The sequence below is a fragment of the Netta rufina genome (genome assembly GCF_964035555.1).
Source record: "Netta rufina genome assembly, chromosome: 13".
Lineage (NCBI taxonomy): Eukaryota > Metazoa > Chordata > Aves > Anseriformes > Anatidae > Netta > Netta rufina.
The window spans coordinates 15,946,661-15,971,999 of record NC_140136.1 but is presented as its reverse complement, the minus strand read 5'-3'; positions in this window follow the sequence as shown (position 1 = coordinate 15,971,999).

Genomic DNA, 25,339 nt, shown 5'->3' with positions numbered 1-25,339 from the left:
AAATGTATCACAAGTTGGCATTTATTAGTGCTAGGCACAAGTAAGGGGCATGTTATTTGATTTGAATAACAGCTTGGAGCTACAGTTTGAGTCCAGAAATATATTAGTCAGAAACAATCTCATTTAATAACACAGAAACTAATAAAAGAAAAGTATTCCAACTGATTCAAAATTGAATTTATGAATATTGCTTAGCAGGATTAATGATCAAAAACTGAACCTGTTTGTCATGTTATAACAGACTTTTCGATTTAAATGCAAAACTAGAAGTCAATGAGACCAATGGATTGTATATTGCTTTGAAGAAAACCAGTTCATTTTACACATAAGCTTTGAAATTGGCAATAAACTTTAATTACAGGGTCAGATAATCAAATTATAATCAAATAGCCTCACATAAAATCTATGTTTGAAATTAATGAGATACAATTCTACCAGTCTCTAATATTGTACCTCTGAAACTTACTAAAAGACATTTCATTTTCATTTAAAAGTCACCTTAAGGACTTTTCCCTCAATTTCTTCTGCATAGCACAATTTTATTTGGAAATGTCTCATTTCTAGACCACACAGTTCTAAAGATTTTTGCATATGGAAAAATCATTTGTTATTCCAGAGATTTTTTTTTTATTGATCATAAGAATTTTAATATAGTAATATTAGAAATCTTTCAAGTAGATGCATATTTATGCATTTTTAGAGAAAGCCACAGTTCAAATAATAAAGCTGTATAGTTGTTCAAATGCACATACTTATTAAAATTTTCATTTAAGATGAAATTTTTCATGACTGATCTTAACTTGCAAGCGCAAACATATGCTAATGTACACTACTGCATAATCTGTTTATTTTCTGGGGTATGTAACCATTATAATTTCTCCCTAAATGTCTTGCCTTACTTGGAAGAAGAAATATCTTACATTTAACACAAAAGATAGAAAGAATAAATCCAAATCTGCTCTGGCTTTCTTAAAGACTTGCTGCGTGGCTTCAGGCAAGTTGCATTACATTTTATAGCTGAGCTTTCTCAAGAGTGAAATGGCAGCTTAGTACAACTTCTGTACAACTTCATGGGGTTTATCGTGGGATCTTATTAAAGGGACTATTGTTCTCTAATGAAGATGCAACATTTTAGGATGGATAATATCAGACTTTCTTAAGCATGCAACTTAAAAGTATAAAAAATGCCAAGTAATTATAAAGCAACCACTCTGCTTCGCAGCAACAAGTGCTAGATAGCACTCAAAGTAACTTTTAAAAACTTATGCCAAAATTAGAAAACATTATACCAAAAGTAGAATTATAAGATTTTACTACTAAGAAAAATATATTTTTAAACAAATTAACTTATTTCAAGTTTAAAAAAATAACAATTGTAAAAAATAATTATTTAACCTTAAATTTTTAAGAACAAAAATTAGATCCATTGCAGAAGACAATCGGTCCTCAGTAAACTTGGGTGTGAATTTACAGAACAGTAGCTACGTAACACGTCTCAGCCAAGCCCCAGCAGGGCACTGCAGTCCCTCTAATCTGTGAGATAATCCACAGGGAGAGCGGTTCCTCCAGAACTCTTCTGGGGAAAAAGTAACTCCGGAGCAACTAAGACATATGCACAAAATACCCTGAAGTAAGCTAAAGTGTGAATGAGAAGTTCACAGGTGCTCCCTGGTACCTTCCCATATTAATGACCCAAGGAGAGCAATAACTGGAGCTGCAGAGGAAACTGATTGACAGATCTATAGGTGTGGTGTAGCTTAGATGTCTTTAAATAAGTAACAAATTACTTCCACAGCAATATCCCTGATTATTACACACAGAGATATATTATGACCATATTGAGAAATATTAAGGACTGAGATGGGGTAGGAGGCTTTGTAATTCATAGTGCAGCCTTCGTGCCTGTTCCAGATTATTGCTGGGAGCATGCATCACATTTGGAATAGCTTTACAAAATCTTCAGCAATGGGGATTCCCTAACCTCACTTGTGAAACTTATCTAGAACATCACACATCTCACCATTATGAAGTTTATTGTCTTTCCTAAGCGTGATCTACTTTCTGCTAGTCTCATCACTTTGGAGTTGCATAAATAAACACCATCTTTGATGCTTACACAATTCAAATACTCGCTCCCTTCTACTCTACCACATACAGCTATTGTTTGGGCAAGTTATGCCAGCTAACATATTCAAGTCAACCATGAATCAACCACAAAACACACAATACATATTGCTAAAAGCAGAATTTTTGTCTGTTTGCTGATAAGCAAGATCGAAAATTTTCACATTTCACATCAAAACTCTGCCTGCCACATACACAAACGTCTCATGATTTCAGTCATAACAAACCCATGTTTTGTTCTCTTAGCTTTCTGTATGTAAATTTATCCAGCAAAGATAAACTACAACTGATTACTGATTGAATTCTGTACATCATAACTTTTTTTTCCTTCCTCTTACAATGTTTGAAAGCTACATATGCTTCCCCCATCTCAATCAGTTTCTCAGTGTTTTATTTCCTTGCAGAGGACAAAAGCCCTAAGGACAAAAACAATTTATCTAGTAAACTTCTAGAAAGCTGCAACCAACTTCAATTGAACTTGACACATTAGCACTTTCTAGGTCACAAAAGAAGAGACAAAGTCAGTAACTGACCTTGCTTATGAGACTTTTATAAATCCATTTGTACAGCAGCAGTTCACTGGATGCTTTACAGAGTGGAGAGAAAGTCCAGCCCAATATGTTACATGTCAAGACCTTAAGTATCCTCTTCAGACAGATGCTTTTTATGCTGCTGGTGAAAAGGTAAATTAATTTGAATCACACTGGTTAGAAGGCAATCAGCAAGATATCTCAAGAAATAGTTGCTTCCCTACTTTTTCAGCTCCAACCTCTCAATTTGCAGTAATCATTAACTAATTTGGCGGCATTGTTTAGCATTAAAATCAGTTATCACAAGCAGATTAAGGTATAACAACAGGATAGGGTATGTAGAATTTTTACAGAAATAATGCCGGAGGAGAAGGGAATTGTGAACATCTCACCTGCATCATCGTGATCAGATGAAGGTACAGCTCTGTGCAGTGACTGACACAGTGTAAAACAGCTTGGAGGTTACAGGCAACCCACTGTTTGCCAGTAGAAACATATTAATGTGTTCATTTTGTACAAAATTTATCTTCTGAAGTTTGGCCTTTCACCCCCTCCCCCTCCACCCCTTCTGACTTTTCCAAAAAGCTGAACTCTTTCCCCTATGAATGCAACACCAAGTTGTTACTATTGGGTATATCATTACCCCATTTTTGACCTGAATTTTGAAAACTAACAAACAAAACCCCACCACAGCAGCAAAAAGCTTACTAACCTTCAGTTTGCTTCCATTGGGAGAAAAAAAAAAAAAAAAAGAACAACAAAACACATGTTGAAATCAGGTGTTTGTTTCCTTTCATCCTGGGCATTTATAAGGAATGAAAAGAAATACTTGAACAAACAGATGGAAATTGTTTCTTCGCTTCTTGCTTCAAAGTCTTCATTAGCCGTCATATCATACAATCATTATGCTGAGGTAATTTTACTGAAATACTTGTTATCACATCATATACTCATTATGAACAATGCAGAATAAAACCTTGGGAACCAACGTATTCTATTCTTTACTTCTTATATGTATATTTACTTCTACATATGTATTAGTATTTTGTTGGATCCTGTGAAAGTCCTGCTTTTCTTTCTCCTTGGGTTGTAAAATCATGGATGGAGACATTGTGACATGTACACCTAGGTATCCTAGGTGTCTACCTGCTAGACTGTTTAAGTTTTTGCAGATTTATTTCCACCAGTTTAAAAAACATGATGTTATCTCCTTTTTCTCAAAAAAATACGTACCCTCTGATGTTACAGGTCATTTATACTGGCCAGCATAAATAAAATGAGCCTCACCTAGAGGGGCCATATTCTGTTCATTTTCCATGTACCCTGTGACCTGACATATCAACTAAATTTATCTTTGCACACCAATGCCCCATCTTTGCCTAACACCCCCCTTGCCATCATGAATTATTTTTCATCTCATGTAGAATCCTTTAAGAAGCTTTTACTGTGATAGATCCAAAACCCCACAACTTTCTCACATAACTGCTTTATCAACTGCTTGCACAGATTTCAAGATTCAACTCTCAGCAAGTCACAAGACCAGAACAGAAAAGAAAGGCCATTTTTCCAAGTTCACTCATTCCTTTGAGCAACCAATTCCCTACCGTCCTGTTTATGGAAATACTTGCAACTAGCAATCAAAATGCCATACGAATGCAACAGTAGCTTTACCCTGATTACGTTCATGTCTGTGGCACACTGTGGTAGATCTGTAACTGCCTGGCAAGTTTCCCTCAGGATACCTAAATCTATAGAATCACTGAACGAGATGCATGGTCTGTCCTGATCATAAATTTCCAACTACGAAAATAGTCTCTAACCATAGCCATGAGTTACTTTTGCAATGATTTGTCTTTGAAAAACTTCTACCCCCCCATGCCCTCCCCCTGACCTCCCACCCTGGTAATAAGCTAGCAATATCTCAAACCCTTTGTGTTCCTGTGTCAACACTATCCCCAAACTGTAAGTGTTAGCAGCTGTGCACAATATGAAAGGGTTTTTGAAACACAGGGAGACTAAAACAGGAGCAATCACAAGAGCCTCTTTGACTCTCAAAATGCTAAATCACACACTGCTGATCACTGAAATGGTTTCCTTTCCTTACCCAACTTATGTAGTGGTTTTGCTGTTTTGGCCAACCTACAAATGAACCTTTTGTAATAGGAGGCCTAAAAACTCTGAACATATGTGAGCATCCAAAGAGTTGGCAAGTTTTTGGACAGCCTCAGCTTTCTTTTCATTGTGAAAGTTTCTCCTCGCTGATTGTATACTCAAAATAATTTACTTATTTAAAAAAACTATTCACATTTCTTTGGATTAAATTTTAAAATCATGCTATAAAGTTACTGTGTTTATAAATGCATTGGTTCCTCCTCATCCAGATTGTGCATACAACAAAATACAATTTAGCTGGGCTGAAAGAGAATGCAATAATATTCTGTAAGCCTGTAAAACACGGTGACACAAACACAAGACAAAAAGTCATCACTTTAAATGACCACAGACCTTGTCTGCTCTTTAACCAGTCTCTTCCTCGTCTTCCCCATCTCCTTCAGTTTGCCAATACAATCTACTCTATAAGAACAGCAGAAACCTGCTACAGTGTTAAGGGTTATATATATGTTCTAATATACATTCATATGTTCTTATATATATCATATATATATATATCTTTTATACATACATCATATATAAAATATATATATGTATTCATATGTTCTTATATATATAATCGTATGTTCTTATATATATTCATGATCTATATAAGAACAAACAAACAAAAACTCTACACCTTCAAAATTGTTTTCAGGAATTTCCTATAGTTCACCAACTGTCTAGTACTGCAATCTTTTTATTTAGTTAAGCTATATGCCAGGCTGGGAACTTTTTATGCCTCTTGGATTTATCTGCTCTACAAATTGTAAAGAAATTTCCCTTCACCTTACTGGTAACTGGTAAGTGCATTAGCAACATTTTCCTATATTTTCCATTTTCTGTTAGATCAGTCTTGTTGATTTCGAGCACTACTCCTGACTTTTAATTGCACAATTTTTTGATAATTTTGCTATTCTTCATTTAAGTGGGGAGGAGCACTGCAATGAAATTAGTTCAGAGATGTAATTTTTGTGCTCACCTCCAACTCCCTTTTCTTGACATTTTCCTATAGCAGCAACTGGAAGACTGTGATTTTTTGTGTGCCATTTAATAACCATTTGCAAACTACTGAAGAAAAAAAAAAAAAAAAAAAAAAAAAAGAACTATTTGTTTATTCATTATTCTAATTACCGAGTCTTCCTTTTCCAGTGAGAAAGTCCAGTGTTCAGGATTAGTTACTAGACAGTTGTCCCACAAAATTCTTTTTAGATTCTTATCAGCTTTTAACGTTCTTGCGCATGCTTAAACAAGCAGCCAGTATCCTATACACTTCTTAGCCACCATTTTGCAATCAGTATCTAAACTTTCATTAGTATCAATGAATTGTTCATATACAATAATTGTGGGAATCATCTTTGCACCTCCAAGCTTTATCCTCTCAACTGCAATTGTCTATTTGCTGAAGTGCAAGAATTTCAGAAAACCATGCCAATGCTTTCTATCTTCCCATGTTTAGTGCTACTTTTTATTGCCATTTTTCATATTTAACTTTTTTTGCCTTCTTTTTGTATTATGTATTTTTTGTATTATGTATTTTTTTTTGTATTATACTTCTCCTTGTTCTGTAAAATAAGGATTTTTTTGGTTAACCTACACACGATTAATTATTTGCTAGACTAGCATACAGACAGTAGTAGAAAAAATAAAAATAGTTGCAATTAGATATTGCTCAGCTTCCATTTTCCTCATGAGCAGCTGTTTTCTCTTCTGGTTGACTATTCCAAAAAAAAGGAAAGCCTAAGTCAAATTCCAATTCATATTTGGATGGCAAAAAATGCCAAAGGAAATAGCACTATGTCAGTCATTTAGTTACACAAATACTGTAACGGTTTCTAAACTTCATCTTAAATTGAGTGTGCAGATCATATCCAATTTGTTTGAAATCAAGGTCAATAGCACCATAAAATCAGGAGGATACAAGAAGCCTATTAAGACATTTACATATAAAGTATGAGAATGGTGCTCATCATCTGAGGAACAATGTTCTTAAAGAGCCTCTCAAACAAGAAATAGTGAGGGGAAAAAAAAACTAAATTTTTTGAAAATGGAACTTGATAAGCGTGTGAGAAACAATAAGAAATTCCTGTGCCTGTTGGCCTTTTATTAATAAAATGGCTTCAAATTTAAGCCAACCACACCACAATACTGACATATAAAGAAATGGTAAATACAACCTTATTTTCTGGAAATAAGTAGAGATCAGACACTAAATTTGGCTGCAAACCAGTCTGAAGTATATTTCCCAAATTAAAGGAGAGTGTTTATGATGTTAGGCATGGTGAATCGATGAAGACCCAGAAGCAGATAGCTGCCATCAATGGTAAGATTTTCTTCCTCATGACTGTAGATGGAGCCATAACATAAGTAAATACCCTCTTGGCAATACAAGTTTGGAATTTTGTAGAATATACTTCGAAGCTTTTCAGCATTTTTACATTATTGAGGTTTTAATTTTCAGTACAAACAATGTGAGAAACCCACTGTTTTCCTGGTTTCTCAATCTGCTGAGCTGATTCATTTCTCCTCACAAGTCCGAAAAGAAAGAAAAACAAGTTGTCCAACTTCTCTACTGTCCAGCAATTATCACCTAATCTAACCTTCTCTAACAATTTCTCTGCTTAAGGGCACCTCTAGGGCTGTCAGTCCAGCTGAATCCATTTAGAAAATTAAATCCAAACCTGATTATTCTTACCCATCCTCTACACCCATTATTCCGTTCATAATTTTACGCTACTGTACTAAAAGGTAAGGCAACAGCATGTTTTGTGGGTTTTATTGTAGTACATATAAAACATACTGCTGAAATATAGATTGTAGGAGTCTTAGTGAGGAAGGAGGGATCGTAGCACCATCTGACTGAAAGATGTGAGATAAAAGAGGAGCTATTTATAGGAATGAGCAAAATATGTCTGCAGTTGTCACTGTGGCTAACAACATTGGGTTCATGAGTATAATTAATCTTTTCCTTTACTAAAAACAATCGAACGAACAAACAAACAAATACACAAAAAAGTATTGATTCCTTGCAATAACATAAGCAAAAACCTCCACAAAGCCAAGTGGAAATATTGAAACACTATATTCTTTCATAATTCAAGATTTATTTTTTTTTTTCTGCTGCATGCTTTAAGAAGCAACACGTATCACTGAAGTGTCACTTCACGGTGATCACTGAAGGACTCAAAATATATGCAGACTGATAGTAATGGATTCAGAATCACAGTCTGAACATGGAGAGCTCTAACTATCAGACACTTTTAAAATTATTATTTTACAATGTTAAGGGAAACCCTAACTTTAGATCACATTTGGCAAATCTGCCTGGGTCTAAACACTGAGCACCAAAAAGTTCACATGGCCAAAAGTCACTCTAAAAAGAGCCAGAGAAAAAAGGAAGGAAAACCACAGCTTACATGCAAAAAGCACAAATAAGGACCCTGTACCGCACGCTGGAAGGGGTTGGGTCACTTCACTCCCTTTTCAGGTCTGCAGCTCAAGGAAGCTACAAGCCCCTGTGTTGCCTTCCATAGTCAGAAGACAATTACTTAATCCACACTCAAATTCATACAAACTGCAGGTGATACAAAAACTATCAGTTGATCCCAAATACTTTATATCCCTAAATGTGATGTGAAACAGAAAGTTACATAAATTTATTTTTAGACTGAGTTCAGCTTCTGGTAAATATCTGTGAAACCCCTGGTTTTAAAAGCTCTAATTATCCCCAAATAGTATTTTTTTTGTTGTTGTTGTTTTTTGTTTTTTTCATGCTCATGAAAATGAATTTGATTGTCCAATAAAGCTGAACCATTGTCAGTTCAAGTTACAGTACTTAATGATGGAGCAGATAGCACCCTGTGAAGTAGCCAGTACTTCTAAGTTCAACATATTTACATCGATTACAGACTCAGAAGTCAAACAAACTGGAATTCAAAGTACTGATTAGACAAGTCAATTACAGACCCTATACATTTAATACATTTTATATTTAATGTTAGTAATTGCCAAGAAGATGATTTTCTGATTTGTTTAACGTGTTATGCCAACAACAAAAGCACTTGGGAATATCCAGACTTACTGCATGGTAATGGATTTTCAGAAGAAAAATATGATGAATCCTATTTATTGTAAATTGTTTCCTTCAGTTGGTCTTGAACTATTTAGTTTAAGAACATACTGTACTGAGTTGCAGCCTAATTTTGTTAATTTCTCTCATTTTGGAATAAATTATTTTGCAGTCATTTACAAAATGTGAAATTGTTTATAATGAAATGATTTTTTTTTAAACAAATGGTTATCTTCCTATCACTCAGAAAATTTTCCTAAATGAATGATATTAACCCTTGTCAAGTACTTCAATTTCTTTTTTTCAGTCATAAGACAGAGATATCTGGTAATTTTTGCACATTTTTTTAATGCAATGGAAAGTAGTCTGCAGATGAATTATATTAAATTTAGCTTATCCAGATGCTGAGATGTGCTCCAAATTATATTGTACAAAAATCATAGATGTCTCTGTGCTCTATTTAAATACTAATTATCATATTCTGCCCAAATAATTAAAAGTAAGATTAAATTGCTTTTAAAGACTGTCCTGTCCAAAAGATGCTCAATAAATTCATGAGAGCTATTTATTATTTTAATCTGTAATCACATACACAATACAACCTAATAGATCTAGGCACTGTAGAAAGTCAAGAGATCCATTTCTCTCTCTCTCTGCATAAAGATAAATAAAGGAGCGAGCAGTGAGGAAACAAAAAGTCAGTTCTATACTGAAACTAGCCACAGGAAGAGAGTTGCCAGTTTCCTTCACAGAGTGCTTTCAAGCATATATCCTAAATATTTGGCACATAGTCTAACTTGTGTACGTCTTTAAAAACAGCTAGATAAATCAAAATTAGGGTCAACTTAGGTGACTGGGAGTTTTGGTATCATTTACAATGGTGACAGATATATTTAAAATAACACAATCAAGTTCAGAGATCCCTCCTTACAGCTCAGGTGTTTGAAAGCACTTATTTCAGCCCCTGCTTCATGACTTGAGTCACACGTGAAAAGTTAAGAAATCCAATTTGCCTGGGCAGCATACCTTCAGGTGCCTGGCGGCCCACAGAGTGAATCACATATCTGCAGCTTCCACACCCTGCAGCAAAGGTGGTACATAATTAGGTGTAACAAGAGCATCTCCTATTTCAAGAAATTCATTAGTCAAAAGAATCTACTTAGCTAAAACAGTTACAGCAATTTATTTTATTAAGGTCAACATTTCACTTTATTTATTTATTATCTGTGCTAAGGCCTTTCTTTAATATATGACATTAGAATTTGTTTTCTGCTGTTCTGGCTTACATTAGATAACCATTTTTGGATTTTATGCAAGACATATGGAAAAATTCATCACTGATTTACTGCACATTTCCACGCATGGTCAAACTAATATCTGATCACTATTGAAGTAGTACAACCCTACTTGGCAGTGAATATATAAGCAAATTTCCCAACACATGGATGTATGCAGCTTTGTGCAAGAAAGCCTCTGTAAGGCAAAATATTTAACAATACACTGCAGCATTTACTGGGAAAAATTATTAGGAAAATTCAATTTGGGATTTCGCTTCAGAAATTACTGCAACTGAAACAGGTTTTGCAATAAATAAACAAACAAACAAACTAAAAAAGCAATATCTATCTCCAATAATCCATGTACTTTTTTTTTTTTTTTTCCTTTGACTTTTTCATGCTTTTGAGTTTTATAACTGATATGATAACACTTTGGGAACTTCTGCTTCTTTTAAATAACTACAGAGGATGGCATTCATAATCTTACTATCAAAAAGAACTCTTTGGTTATCAATTAAATATTTTAAATTCCATTATTGGGTGACAATTTACCTATACCACTGCTTCTAAGAATAAAAGGTATTCACTGTGCCTCAGTATTGTTTACAACTTTCTGTCCTAAGCTACTTTTTTGTGAATTTCAGTTAGGCCAACAAGGCCAGTTTTAGTACCTTCACAGCAGGTGGAACGACCTTCACCTCATCCCTATTTTACAATGTGTTTTGTGAAGCTCTTGTCAAGTTACTTCAGAGCTCATAGTGACAATACATTACAGAAGTTAGTCTCTTCTAAAAATAAGATTTAATTACTTTCACATTTTGTTACAGACAAGCTAATAATTAGAAGGTGTCATCTCACTTAATCAGAAACCCATCCTCTGCTTGAGGACTCATGCAGTTTTTTTTCCCCTGGGGAGGCGGGGAACAAAAAAAAAAAAAAAAACAGAAACAAAACAGTGACTGCTAACGCTGACTTGGGAAGTGTTTAACTACAGGGCATGGTTCACAGATGTTTTTGCATCCTCAATAGCTTCACGGGCAAGATAGTTAACTTTGATGATATGAAAATGTCAAGAAGAATTATCGGGGAGAAAGAAAAAAACTCAAGAAGTTTTCTGAGGTTATATGGCCATAAGGAATCATCTTTCTTCAAGAAGCAGTAGTAAGGATAGCCCATTTTTGATGAGCAGATGGTCCCCTTGAGTAAAAGGACTCCACTGGTAGAAAATAGAGTATTTGAAAAGCAAAATCATACCTCTTCCTAGATATTCTGTCATGTGTACAGAGTAGTTAATCCATCTTTTAGCAAGATTAGCTGTCAGATTAACACATTATCCATGTGAGTCACTGTTAGTCTAAAGCAAGGATGTGCTTGAAGAATGATGTGCACCCACATGAAGGAAGGTTTACAGAGCCTGACTTACACCACCACTATGGAATGCAAAGCCAGCTTTTTTATTTTTTTTTAATTTTTTTATTTGTTTCTAATGCTGGCCAGAGTTCTGCAAACAGCCACTCTCAATCGCTGTAGCACGCTGAGCTGCTACAAGCCTTGATGTGGATTTGAACATCCATATGCAGGCCTTGCATCTGCCACACACATCCATGCATTAACTCCAGGACATACATGCCTCTATTGTTCTAGAGGTTATACATTAAGACAATAAAGAATTTACTTACTCAAAATGCTCTTTAATACATTATTTTTAGCCACTCAAGAGCATTCAACTTCTGGAAAGTCAAGTTTAAGTCAAATCGATTTCATAATAGAACAGGATGCAATATGTGAACAGAATGCTTTCTTTTATAAATCAAAGTACAGATGAAAGTTATCAGAAGCAACTGGTGGATGTCAACATCCTATTTGAAAACCACACCCTGAGCATACCTGCCTATTGCACATTTCTCAGACATCAGGTAAAGAAACAAAGAGTAAGCTCACCTCAACGCAATGGTGGTCCATTTCGAAAAACTGGCTTCTGGAAACATCCTCATATGAAAGATTGCACCATAGCATGCAACTGCAGCTCAGAGTTAAAGATCTCCTCCCCACACCGTTTTGTTTCAGCTTTATTTTACTCTCCACTCTTACTCAGCGTGGCTTTATTTTTCTCTCTGCAGCAGGCCAATAAAGCCCCTTTCTTGCACAGCCTATATCTGTACCTTTTTATAATCTTCCAAAATTAACAATCGAGCTAAATGAAGACAAAGCCTGCTTTGAAACAAGCTTTGTTTGAATACACGAAGATTTGGCAAGAGAAGGAAGCCTTCTTAGGGAAGCTCCTTAGAAGACAAGTCACAGCCAAACATTCCGAGTGGTTTCTGAAGCAGCTGAGGCTTTTGTGCCTAGTCAGTGTTCGCTGTCTATGGCAGCAGCTAAAAGCAAATAAAACTTCCTCATTTTCTTTCCTTTGTCTCTCTTTTTTCGGTCATGAGCGATCTAAAGAGTCCTGGCTTTCTCTGCGTACACATGGGACAGCTGGTCTCTATGGGCAACCCCCCATATGCAATACAATAAGAACATTACATGTTTATCATCTAAGGACACTCAGCTGCTATTTGAGTACAGTCCGTAACCACCTGTAGTTAGAAAATCTGTAAAAGTCACCAAATTCCACTAAACAACAAGAAAACAAACAAACAACACTTCGTATGTACAACTATTAACAAATTGGATTCACTCAGAAATAAGCAAGTGTCAGATCTCAGACCAAAGGCACGAGACACAGAACAGCTGTTTTAATGCAGTCCTTTCTATCAAAACCAGCTTAGGACAATTTACTGGTTCAAGTCAGAAAAGATTCTAAAATACAGCATCTTAAAGAGCAATCTGATGAACACAAGTATTTAAAGGTGGCACAAATGGTCTTGTTTTTTAAAGCCAAGGACACAGTATAAACCCAACATGTAATATTTGTTGTAACAACAACGCAACTTCTGGTTGCACGAGAGTTTGCATCAAGTCTCTTCAATGTCATTAATAAACACTATAGGAAAAAGCAAGCATAATTCCACCCAAGCATTACTCTAATCATTCACATATAGTATATCATAATAAGAAAACGGGGATAACTCAGAAGCTGTGTACTTACAATCTTACTGAGCATCCAATGTATTCAGCTAATTAATACATTAATTATTGTCTTCTGTCCAACTCCAAGTAACAGCAATCCATAGCCAACACATTCAGAAGCAGTAAGACAGGCAGCAAACAGGGACACAGTTTATGTCTGAAGACTTCCTGAGATAACCAGGAACCTAAAACCATTCTAAATCTATGTTCAAGGTGATATTCAGTATCACCCTGTAACTTAAGATATTCAGCTTACTGGTAGCTGCTGCTTCAAACATGAATCCACAGAAAAAAAACAGTAATTTATTTATTATTTTTTTTAGTGAATTACTGACATAAATATTATTGCAGTACAAAAGATGATGCTATTTCACTTTGATAAATGAAGGTAATTCTTGTCTCCATATTTTATCTTCAAAGCACCAGTGTAGAGGTGGAAAATAATGTGATTTAATGTAGATGATAATGAAATAGCAGAACAACAGGTGAGCAATGAAAAAAATACAGTTTTTGTATGTGTTTGAGGCAAGGGATTTTCCCGCCCCTCTGGTAGAGACATTGAGTTGTTTCCCCTTCTTTCATTTTACATTTCAAAACAGCATTCTTTTCTAAGTAGACAACAGGAACCAAGGCAAGAAACTGCATTAAATAAATCTCTAAAATCTTTCTAAACAGGCTTCAGGCAATGCTGTACTTTTTCTTTCAAATATTTCCATGTAAAATCAGATGTTAACTCTCTGAGTGAACCCATGTGCGAACGCTTTATTCATCAGATTAATGGCTGTGGAGCAACAGGCAACTGAACGCATTTCCACTCACATAAGGTATTCATGACTTTCCAGAAAACTTCACATTATTGCAACTACTTTTCAGTCAAATATGTGGCATCTAGTGAAGAAAGAAAGAAATTGCAACAGCATTTAATGGGAAACTACAGTAGATGTATTGACACAAGCAGGAATTTGTTTCTCTAACCAGCACCTTATTATTAATTTGACAGATTGATTTTTGGCTTGCTCTACATTTGAAAACAAAACAAAAAAACAGTCTTTGCCCTGGGATACTTTAGATTGGCCGGTGTAATCTCTCTTTGGTGTTGCTTTTATGCAGATCCAGAACACAATCAATAGAATTCAGTCAGCTGCAGTGCTTCATCAGCTAAGGAATATGTTACGATAACCTACAGGGTGTAATGACAACCTGTAGGGTAAAAATATATAGGAAAATAAAAAAAGTCAACATTCTATGTCACATTTACAGTCATACTACATATTATATGTGCACCAAAATTTATACAATGACTCAAATTTACACAACCATATACACAAATTAATGGTAAGGTGTCAGTTCTGGTCACCTTGATCGGTGGGAATATGGTAGATCTAGACAAGACAAAACATGCAGCTATGACGCTCATGCCACAAGAGCAGCAATGAACTCAGTAATATTTGATGTGAAGTTGGCAATATAAAAGTGAAATCAAGAAGTGATTTAACATTGATACATACAAAGAAACCTGAACTACAACTGTAAATGTCAAAAAGCAAAACCCTGGAAGTTTGGTAAAGTCTCCTCCTTGAAGACCCTTTCAACCTTTATTTTTTTTTAAGGTTTTAAATACTTTTTATTTTTTATTCTCCACTCATTTTTTCCCTTTCTCTCCTCTGAAATATTGCCTGATACCTGCTTTTGGGGTTGATCATCCTACATTTTTTTCCAAAATACTGAATCAGATCTGTTGCTAGGTCTGACCCTGTTTGTGAACGCTTACAAATATCTTTGTCATCTTGCTCTTTTTGTTTTTAATTTAATGCAGACAAATTTACAGTGGATGTTTGGGTTACAGTGAAACCTTGTTAAACTGAACGTTTTGGGACCACATCACAGTTGAGATGAGAGGAAGTTCATACTTGTGCAACACAGTGTTTGCTTGTTCAAGTATGTATTTTCACATATACTAATAACTTCAAAGCATATGCACTAAACCCTACATTCTTGAAATTATAACAGTGGATGGAACAACACAGATAGTGGCAAGTCAGCAAACCACAGAGTGATAATTTGATCACTGGGTTACAGAATAGTCAAGTTCCCCTTGTGACCCCAAACTTAAAACTGTACAGTTCACAGCCTCCGGCATGCAAGGAATTTGAGAAAAAACCTAAGTAATTAGAATACACAGTCTGTATAGTGCTTCAGCTTTCATAATGCTATTTCCCATACTTTTTATTTTTTATTTTTCCAGTTTAAAAGCATCTGCTATACTGCTGTCCCAGACAGGATTATATTGGATGTGCTATATTGTTGAAGAGTTCCTTTGGGCGTCAATGTAGAAAGCCTAACAATGAAGAAGCTTAAATATATGGCTTAATTTCATGTTTCATAAATAATATGAGTATTATAAATACTCATAATTATAAATACTCGTATTATACATAAATGAGTCACAATTTATATTGAGAAGCCAGGCCAAAGGTCCATCTAACTGATTATCCTGATTGATGCAATGTCTAAGAACACCTAAAGAATAATAGGGCAAGAATATATGGCCCATTCTCCTAACATTTTCTCACCCTCTACCTATTTTCAGCTCATGGCATTTCTGAGCCACAAGTGGCACAGTATTTAGTGAGTATTTATGCATTTCTCTTCCTTAAACTTGTCCTGTTGTCCCCTGCAGACATGCAAAGCTTAGCCCTTATAGCAACACTGTAGGAAGAGCTGCCACCTCCTTAACCAATGAATCCTCCAAATTAGAAACAGGTTTTCTACAGAAGTTAAGAAATATAGAGAGGAGCAACAGGTACTAAAAGTGAAAGGAAAAGAATGTGTATTACCTTTAGTAATACACCATTGTCCCTGCAATTTCAGTTCTTGTACAGTTGTGTTGCACTTTGCCATTGACACATACTCAACTCTCACCAACTGCAGCCAGGCAGATTTTCCTACTTTTTGTTTTTTCAAAATAGTATTATGTGCTATACAGTTTGTAAAATGCTTTAAGGATTCATTATGGGAACTGCAAATCAAAGATTGGATTTGAGAATACTGTTACTTCACAAAAATATCTAACAAAAATGGTATTTAAATCTTAATAAAACCAATGTGATAAATCTTAATAACAACAACAATGTGATATCAGTTGTCATCTGCTAGAATGTTATGTTTGGCGTTTATTACTGAATAATTTAAGATCCTTACATGCAAATTGTTCCAACAGACATAATTTGAAAACAAACATTGGCAAGTGTTTTGTTACCGCTGAAGCTGTTTTCAAGTACAATTTGTGCAGTATAAATAAGAACACATACTCACATTGTGACTAGGACAATGCTTTGTAAAATTCCCAGAGGTTTGGCACTTGTGACTAATTTTTCCTCATGTATTTGTGCATGTAACAGTTCTGAACTGTTAACTCACTTGCAGTGCTGAAGAGTTCTCAGTAAGCATCCACATATAATAATTAAGTTGAACTATCTATTACTATTTAAGGGATAAAAAAAAAAAAAGGCGGTTTACAGTATTCTGAAAAGGTGTTTAAAAAACATAAAAAGTATAAACGTATATATTTGTTTCTTAATGTCCACAAGGCTTTGAACAACAAAAAAATTTGTCTAATATATAATCTAATATATCATAGAAGGATACACTATGGTTCTCATATAATCAAAATAAGAGGTCAGAAAGGGAAGTCTAAAGCAATTAACTAGAAACTACATCTGAATATTTAAAACCAAATCTCTTTAAAGGTTTGCAACACCCAGCATGGATACAGATTGCTCCAAATTTTATATACTAACTCCAATTCTTTTCCCTTTTTATCTAACAGCATCAGAATTTGTGTGATAGGTGAATCAGAGTCACACTGTATGGAATCCCATGAAATTTATATTGCAATAAACAAGCAGTGGGAAAAAAAAAAAAAAAAAAAAAAAAAAAAAAAAAAAAAAGGTCATTTCAACTCTAATTTAATACATATATACACAATTAAATGCCAAACCTACTTCACACTCAGGTACAACCCTTAAGAGAACTAAACAGATCACTTATTCTTAGTATTTAATCAGTTCAGTGCTAACCATTGACTTTTACTGGTCTTGGAATGGAGAAAGTATTGCAGTACAGGTCACGATTTACACCAGTCCAGATGCTGCAAGGAGGTACACACTGGCACATAGAGGATCTCTGAGTTACTCAAATCTCTTGGAGCTTATTTTTTTCCCCATAACATTTCCTCTTGCATGTATCATACTTCCATACAAAATTGTAAATTTCAGAATTAAAATATGTTCTTTAAATAAACAGTAAACAAGATAATCTCAAATTTTATTGTGAATTCCTATTCCGTATGTAAACGTCCCATCAGACAGTAGGGGGCAACTTTCACCCACAAGTCACACTTTACGCATTCTGCTATATAATATAATGACACGAAAGGGGTACTTTAAATACTTACCTAAGTTTGTTGTGTGGTCTGTATCAATTTTATAAAATGTAAGGTTTTATTTTCAAACCCGTTTTGTTCTCCAGGCACTATGCTGAGGAAATATCTGGTTTATACATGTATACTAAGAGAATGGTGCGAGATGAAGCAAGAAACTACGCTCTTAAAGATGTTGAGAAATAAAGAAGTACAATATATTCCTCTAGCTTGCTGTCATAGGATTTGTGAGAAACCAATCTCATAAAGCATGTTTTTCCATGCTTGCAATCTGATAAACAATTCTTCCCTGAATAAGCTATTTATAAAAACAGTAATTTAGTACCCTAAAAACAGAGCCAGAAGTAATATAAAAGCTAATATAAACAGCAAAGTATTCATTAATGATGTTAACCTAAAAAAATTAAAAAAAATGTTTAACAATAAATCTAAGTTTAAGAAGAAATTGATGTGATGTTCTATATCATGTGTAATGTTTTGTATCACTCAAAAAATTAAAATCTTGCTATGAATTTTGCCAGACATGCTAAATAGGCAGGCATGGCATCAGAGGATATAAGCAGTCAACACAGCATTTTTTCAATTGTGCTTAATTATATTGTATTACTGTGATTTTTACTGAATTAGAAGAGAACATCAGTCATAGAACTTAATATGCAAAGAACTGATTTCCCTTTAAAATTCCTAGTTCACTTTTAAACTGCACAGATTGGTGAAAGTGAAGAAGTAGGGCTAGCCTGAAAGTATTTTCATGCTAAACCCAACCAAGCAGCACAATGCAAACACTTCTAATACATCCACAAAACCCGGGGCTAGTCTTGCTATAAGAATGAAAGCAGTCAGGCTTAGGGTGAGATTTAGTAAATTTAGGCAAAATCATGATTTCAAGTAAAGGATGACAAACACCGGGAATCAAATCACACAGAACTTCACGCTCCATTTAAGCTTCAAACATGAAAGTAAAGTACACTGGATGACAAGCTACAATAACTAAGTGAGAAACTGATTGCAAGCCTTTCTTCTGAAGTGTCCTGAGATCCTTCAATAACTCCAGGAGGTAACTAAATGCAACAGTACTTGCTCAGAGGTCAGACTAAGTGATGATGAATGTCTCTTCTGGCTTTAACCCCAGCCCAAACATGCTATGGATCTGCTTTTTTCAGTTACTTAACTAGCAATTATTTCTCTAAAAATAACCCCACCTTAAAATAGAAAACTTCTGTTAGTGCACTTAAGCTGTATTTTTCTTAATAGACAGAGCATAGCATAAACAAGGATTACAAGATGTGAAAAACATCCACCCTCCAGCATTTCCTGAAATGAACTTACATTTTCATGTTAGTATTCAAAAAGCATGTGTGTAACTGGTATCAAGCATTCATGTAGAAACAAAACTAATCATTAAAAACACAGCTAAAGAAAAAAAAAAAAAGCCAAGTAGACATTTTACCGCAAGAGATTATTACCTCATGATCCTATAATTTATGCTTACAAATTAGTTAGGGGCTTTTTATTTCTTCATTTTTTTTAATGCAAGGCTAAGAAATATCTTGCTGTTTTACTGGGTCTCACAGGACTGAATGCCAGGTGAAGCCAAACAGTTGATTTCTATTCCCTTTTACATGGTTTCACTTCAAATGGACATGAGCTGTCAAGCCACAGAAACATCATTCTGGTGGGACAGCCAAACTGCGGAGTTCAGTTGTGTCCTGTCTCATCCCTCTTACGTGTGCCCCAAAAGCAAAACAGCAGCAGAGGATTTTGGAAACTTTTTTTTTCTTTTTTTTTTTCCTAATACAAAAGCTTCAAGAAAACAGGTTCAATGTTAAAAGAGGTGAATGAACAAAGACACAAATGGACTCATGCAAGGAGGAAAAGCTCAGTATGAAAGCTCACCTCTTACAGGACAGATTTCTTTATGACGCTTACTTCTCTCTCCATTTGCTTTTTCATTTCCTCATGATACTTTTTTTCTCCTTCCTTGTCTCCCAGCACATCTGCAGAGTGACTTTCTCTACCTCAGACCAACCTTATCTCACCGTTTCATCACTGCAATACAGCAAACCTGTTAAGGAATACATTTTCCTCAGGTATTTAAAAGCTACCAGGCACTTAACTTACTCTAAGTATACAAAGCTTTTAGGTCTTATGGGCCTCCACTTTCTTCTTCAACATCTGCCAGAGTTGCAGCCAGGCTACTTGCTGGTGTCTTCTGACCCGGCCATGGTGGTGGCCAGCAGTGGGCAGCACAGAAGCCACACTGGCAGCACCCAGCTTCCCTCTGCTCGGGATAGACTGGAGTTACAAGGCTTTTCTGCAACAAGGAGGAAAGTGCCAGCCTGAAAGATGGCCAGACCTTTCTGTTTTCTCCCAAATGATGGGCACTGTTGCCTACAACTATCTTAAATACAACAAAATATTCAACAGACAGTTGTTTCTTCTCTCTACCGGAAAGCCTTATTTTATCACACTTTAAGCATAAAGGTAAAATGAAGACTTCCAGGAAAATGGCTAATTCATTTAAAAAGAAGCCTCAATTTCCAAAATAGCCCAAGTGCTTTTATTTGGTGCCTTTTCAAGGCTGGTTTCTGTTGAGGGGAAAGGAAACTTTTGGGCTGGACAAAATAACTTCCACAAGTCCCTTCCAACCTCAACCTTTCTGTGATTCTGGGATTTTTGACACAGTGCTCTCTGGTTACAAAGATTGAGAGTACATCAAAATAAATTCTAACAATATCCACTGTTATAATAGGGAAATATCCAAATCTGTTGCCTCTTGAGCATGAATAAATTCTACAATCTCTACAAGCTTAATCTCTTTGCTTTACATCTTTCTGTGTGTTTCTTTTTCTGTCTCCATGAAAATTGTCAAGAGTTCATTGAAATTTACAATCAACCAGGCATGAGAGCTAAGGTTATAGGCCTAGTAGGAAAACAACAACAAAACCAGTAAATATTTTGATTTACTGCAGGGGTCAGTTTCTCCCAACACCTTTCTATAAATTGATTTTAAGAACAAAACTCACCTTTAATAGAAAGTTTTCTTCCAATTACCTGCTGTAGGAAGAGTGCTCCCCATAGAATGATGAAAATGGAGAAACAGCACATCTCACGCCCTACACACTTCTTAACAGTCAACTTCTGTGCTCTCCCTGAACGGGCCAAATCAAAAAGAGATGCTTTACAAAGCTACAATGAATCACTGCTTTCAAATCATGTGTTGCAGGATCCATTGATAGCTGTACAGACGCTACGTTGCAGGTCCCTTGCTATGTTGCAAATGTAGTCATTCCAACATTACTCTCACAAAGTTATATGAAAAGCTTTGTTACTAAAGATTTTATATAGGTAACTATAAATTGCATTCTAAAATAAATTACTATTTAGTTTTGCCAACTTGTTTGACTTAAATATAGATTGGCTACAAAAAAAAATATATATATATATATATATAAATATATATATTCTTGCTCAGATTATAATTATTGTATGCTGATATACACGACTGATACTGCTTTATAAATAGTTCTCTTCTTGTATAGTTCATCTAGATGTAAATTATACCAGTGACATTATTGACTTACTGGAAAGTTTCCAAATAGGTCTAGTCTTGGCATACTACAACAACTGCATGTAACACAGAAAAAAGGGTTTAAAAATGTTTTCAAAACATAGAAGGATTTTCTGCATGTTCTCTTCTGAAGTTTGTTGTGGTTTATTTACTGCTCACGTTCTATGTGTTGGAGCAGGATGCTCAGTGGTGTTTCCTTTAATCTCTCTGGCAAAATTGCCCTATATTTGGTAACATATTTACAGTTATTCATTATCATTGAAGTCAAAGGCCATCAGCTATTGTAGACACTTACACTTACATGTAGGTAGTCAGAATATTCACTGCTTGCATGACAGCTGTTCAGAACTAGAAAAGAAACTTCACTTTATTGTGGCTTTTGGCGATTGTTTGCTTGTTTGTTTTTGGGCTCGGTAATAGAAGGATATTTTTGCAATAGTTTTTGCAGCTTTAATGCATACAGAAGTCATTTTGCATTCAATAAGAATGCTGGTTTGTCTTGATAGAAAATAAGAGTATTTTCCAAATCCACAAAAATGTTAAACAAATCATTGGTAGATCATGTGCAATACTTGTCTTGCACTGTTGCAGCTGTTGATATTGGAGTACTGGAATAATATTTATTTTGATAAAGGGAAGGGTGTGGACAGAGGTTCCATGTGTAGATGATCCCTGTTTCTTACAGCTTAGGGAACATAGTTTAGGTGTTAATGAATGAAGGCCAAGAAGTGTATAGTTTCGATGTGAGTCTGGTCTTGTTCAATTTATCTGCTTCTTTTTACTCTTAAAATAATCTAAATTTAGTATAACAAAAGTAGGAACAAACTACAGTAAACTAGAAAACATGTTACAACTGGAAATCTAAAGAAAAATTATCTGAGCAAATCATGTTGTTATTTTTTGTTTTCCACAAAACCGAATGGAAGCTTGATGACATACTACAAGACAGTAGGCATGGAAATCAACACTTAATGCCTATAGTTATTTATTTTTCTCTGAAAAATGCTAAATGGCTGAAACAAGGTCATGTTTATGCTATCCATAGAATTAAAATAAAATTAGGTGATTAAAAGGTATATTATGTGTAAAGGCTGTTTTCACATGCTTAGATCTATACTTGGCTTAAACTGCAAATGAAAATGAAACTGACTGTAAATATTCTATGAAACTTCTTTGAACTGAAATTACGTTTAGAAGTATTATCTCCTTTTGCTACCATGAGGACAGTCAGGTATTGGAGCAGATTGTCCAGACAATTTGTGCAGCTTACATTGTTAGAGGTTTACAAGACTAGATTAAACACGGCCCTGAGTAACGTGGACTAACCTTACAGCAGATCTTGCTTTGAGCAGCAGTTCCTCCATAGGTCCCTTCTAAGCTAAATAATCCTATCCTACTGCAGTATTGTGGTAGAACTACTACTGTCAAAAGTCTATAAACATTTCTGTTTGACCATTTATAGTCACTTACCCTCAGTTGGTATCTGATACTTTACAATCAACTTTCTTTGGAAAATTTGCTAGGACTAAGTTAGACCTCGATCCCACAAAGTACTGAGTGCTTGTCGGAAGACTGGTTCAACAATGACCTTAGAAATAAGAAACTTTTAAATATCTCTAAAGCCCTCTAAATATCTAAAGATGCAAGATCTAGGAATTTGGAGCTTAAGAAATAGGACCCGGGTCTCCACGTTATATATAACTTTCATGATCAAGTCTTTTGAGTGCTAAGATTGTACTGTGATAAGAAATAAAATATATACCAAATACTTCCCTTGAATAATTATTCTGATTAAATCATATTTGTCGAAGCTTACCGCATCCCATGTTCAAAGATGCAAATAGAATTTAAATTTTGTCAAAAATACCAAAAAACTAACAAAGCACAGAGCAATACAGCTGTAGCATACTACACTAAAAGCAAGTTTTCATCACATACAGAATTATCAACTTGAATTTAGATTCTGTAGTTAATTTCATAGAGGCAACATCATGCATTCAACTTGGTATTAGTTGCAGGATTTGTACCTACCTAGCCCAGTTACTAAGGTCTGTTTATAACACAAACAGTAATATTAGGTATTTCTTATAAAGAAGATCTATTACCTTTTGAAATATATCTCAAAAAAATGGACAAATCATTACCATCACCTGCATGGAAACCTCCCTATCTGCAGCATATTTCTCTAGCACTGAAACGTGCAAGTTTGTTGCACAATTATAAGTCTGAATTTGAATTATTTCTCAGTTCTGATACAAAACGTGAAAATTAAATTTAACAGCTGATGTTTAGCTGACATCTTGGGTTATGCTAACTTATTATTATGTCTTGAAACAATAAGAAATGTTTTAAAACAGTATTATCAACATGAATATGGATCATCAGTTGTAGAAGTTTTATCACAGGCAAGTTATTATCCTGATTTTTTGTTGTCTTCTATCTACTCTTATATAACGTGATAAACTGAGACTTATTGTACAGCAAAACTGATTGAGTTCACACAGATGTTACCTTCTTTCATGATGTGCTTACTCTTATGATGTCCACTGCTAGGTTACGGGTTGTAACAAGTTACAAGCAACATGAAAAAGAGCAGGGTTAAGATAAATTTAGGTTTACATATCAGTAGACATACCTAGGACATATGAAGAATAGCACAGTAGAGAATATCACATAAGAATGTATCTCAGCAAAGCTGTAACAAATAATGGGAAAAAAAAAAAAAAAAAAAAAACACAAAATGACAAAACAGATGGGAAATATACATCATCAGACCTTGCCCATGTCACTGTATGAAGAATTGTCGTTGCATCTTTACATCACTTTATACTTTAGAAAAAAAATTCTACTACCACAAACAGATAAATAAATAGCATCATGACAGTATTAGGCATTAATAAAGTCTCTCTTTAAAAATGCAAAAAGGAATGTGTTTATTAACATCTCATACAAAAAAGAAAAAAAAAAAGATATTTTTTCTCCTTTGGCTAAACAGAACATAGATAGAATTTTTCTCTAGGCTACTTATAGCTAAAATCTGGACAAAACAGCACCAGATTACATTTCCTACTTTCCCTGTACGACACAGAATTTGGTCTTAAGGTACAAGATCATGTTGGAAATGCAGACTGCTTAACACAAGAACAAAACTTACTAGTACGTTTGCATGTTTATGTTGCATAAGATAATACAATCCATCTGTTGGAAAAATGCTCACTGAATATTATATATCTGGCTTAGCAATAAACATGAATAGAAATCAAGTTTTCATTTTTTTTATTTTTTATTTTGTTTTAAATCAAAACCTGGATAATAGTGAGACTTACAAAGAAATGTGCTCAGCAACCTGAGGCAAATTATGCATGGTAATGTTGGAGTCACTGAGAACAGTTAACACGATGTAACCAAATGTCAACTGGAATATTTTGCAGTAACTTACCAAAGAGGTCTGTGTTTAATGAATATACGAATGCTTGGTTTCTAAGTTTTCAGCTTCAGATGGCGAAGATTAAGTGCTAAGGGTGTTACTGTAAACGTTTAAGTGAGATGAACATCACCGATTTTCTAATTTTACCACATGGCTTATTTCAGAAGAAAACAAGCACCAGTTACATAGTTCTCCTGCAAGTCAGTAAACAGTCACACACAAAAAAAATCAAGACAATTTGCTTCTTTGTTTATGTGCAGGATATTTAGTTTGGTTTGCAAAGTATTAGAAGAATAATAAGAACCTCCTGGCAGAATACCGCAACTAAATTTCTAAAAAGCCACTCGGTTAATCTCAGTGTTGAATCTAGCTGTTTCAAATTATTGTAATGTATAATAACAGTCTTATTGACAATATAGATGCGCAGAGCCAAAAAAAGCTAGAAATAGTGGCCAAAACGATGAACTAAGAGCCAGCCCGAATGACAACAAACATCTGGCCATTAACTGAAGAATGGAGGGGTTTAGGAATGCAGCTGTCTGTGGTCTCCTCCAAGTTCCAGAGCCATGAAATACTGCGAGGATTGGCGAAAGCTGGATGAGAAGCACTACTCCTGAAGATAGTAGGTCCTAAAATGGAGTCAACAATCAGTTCATGGTGGAATTTCAAGATTTCTG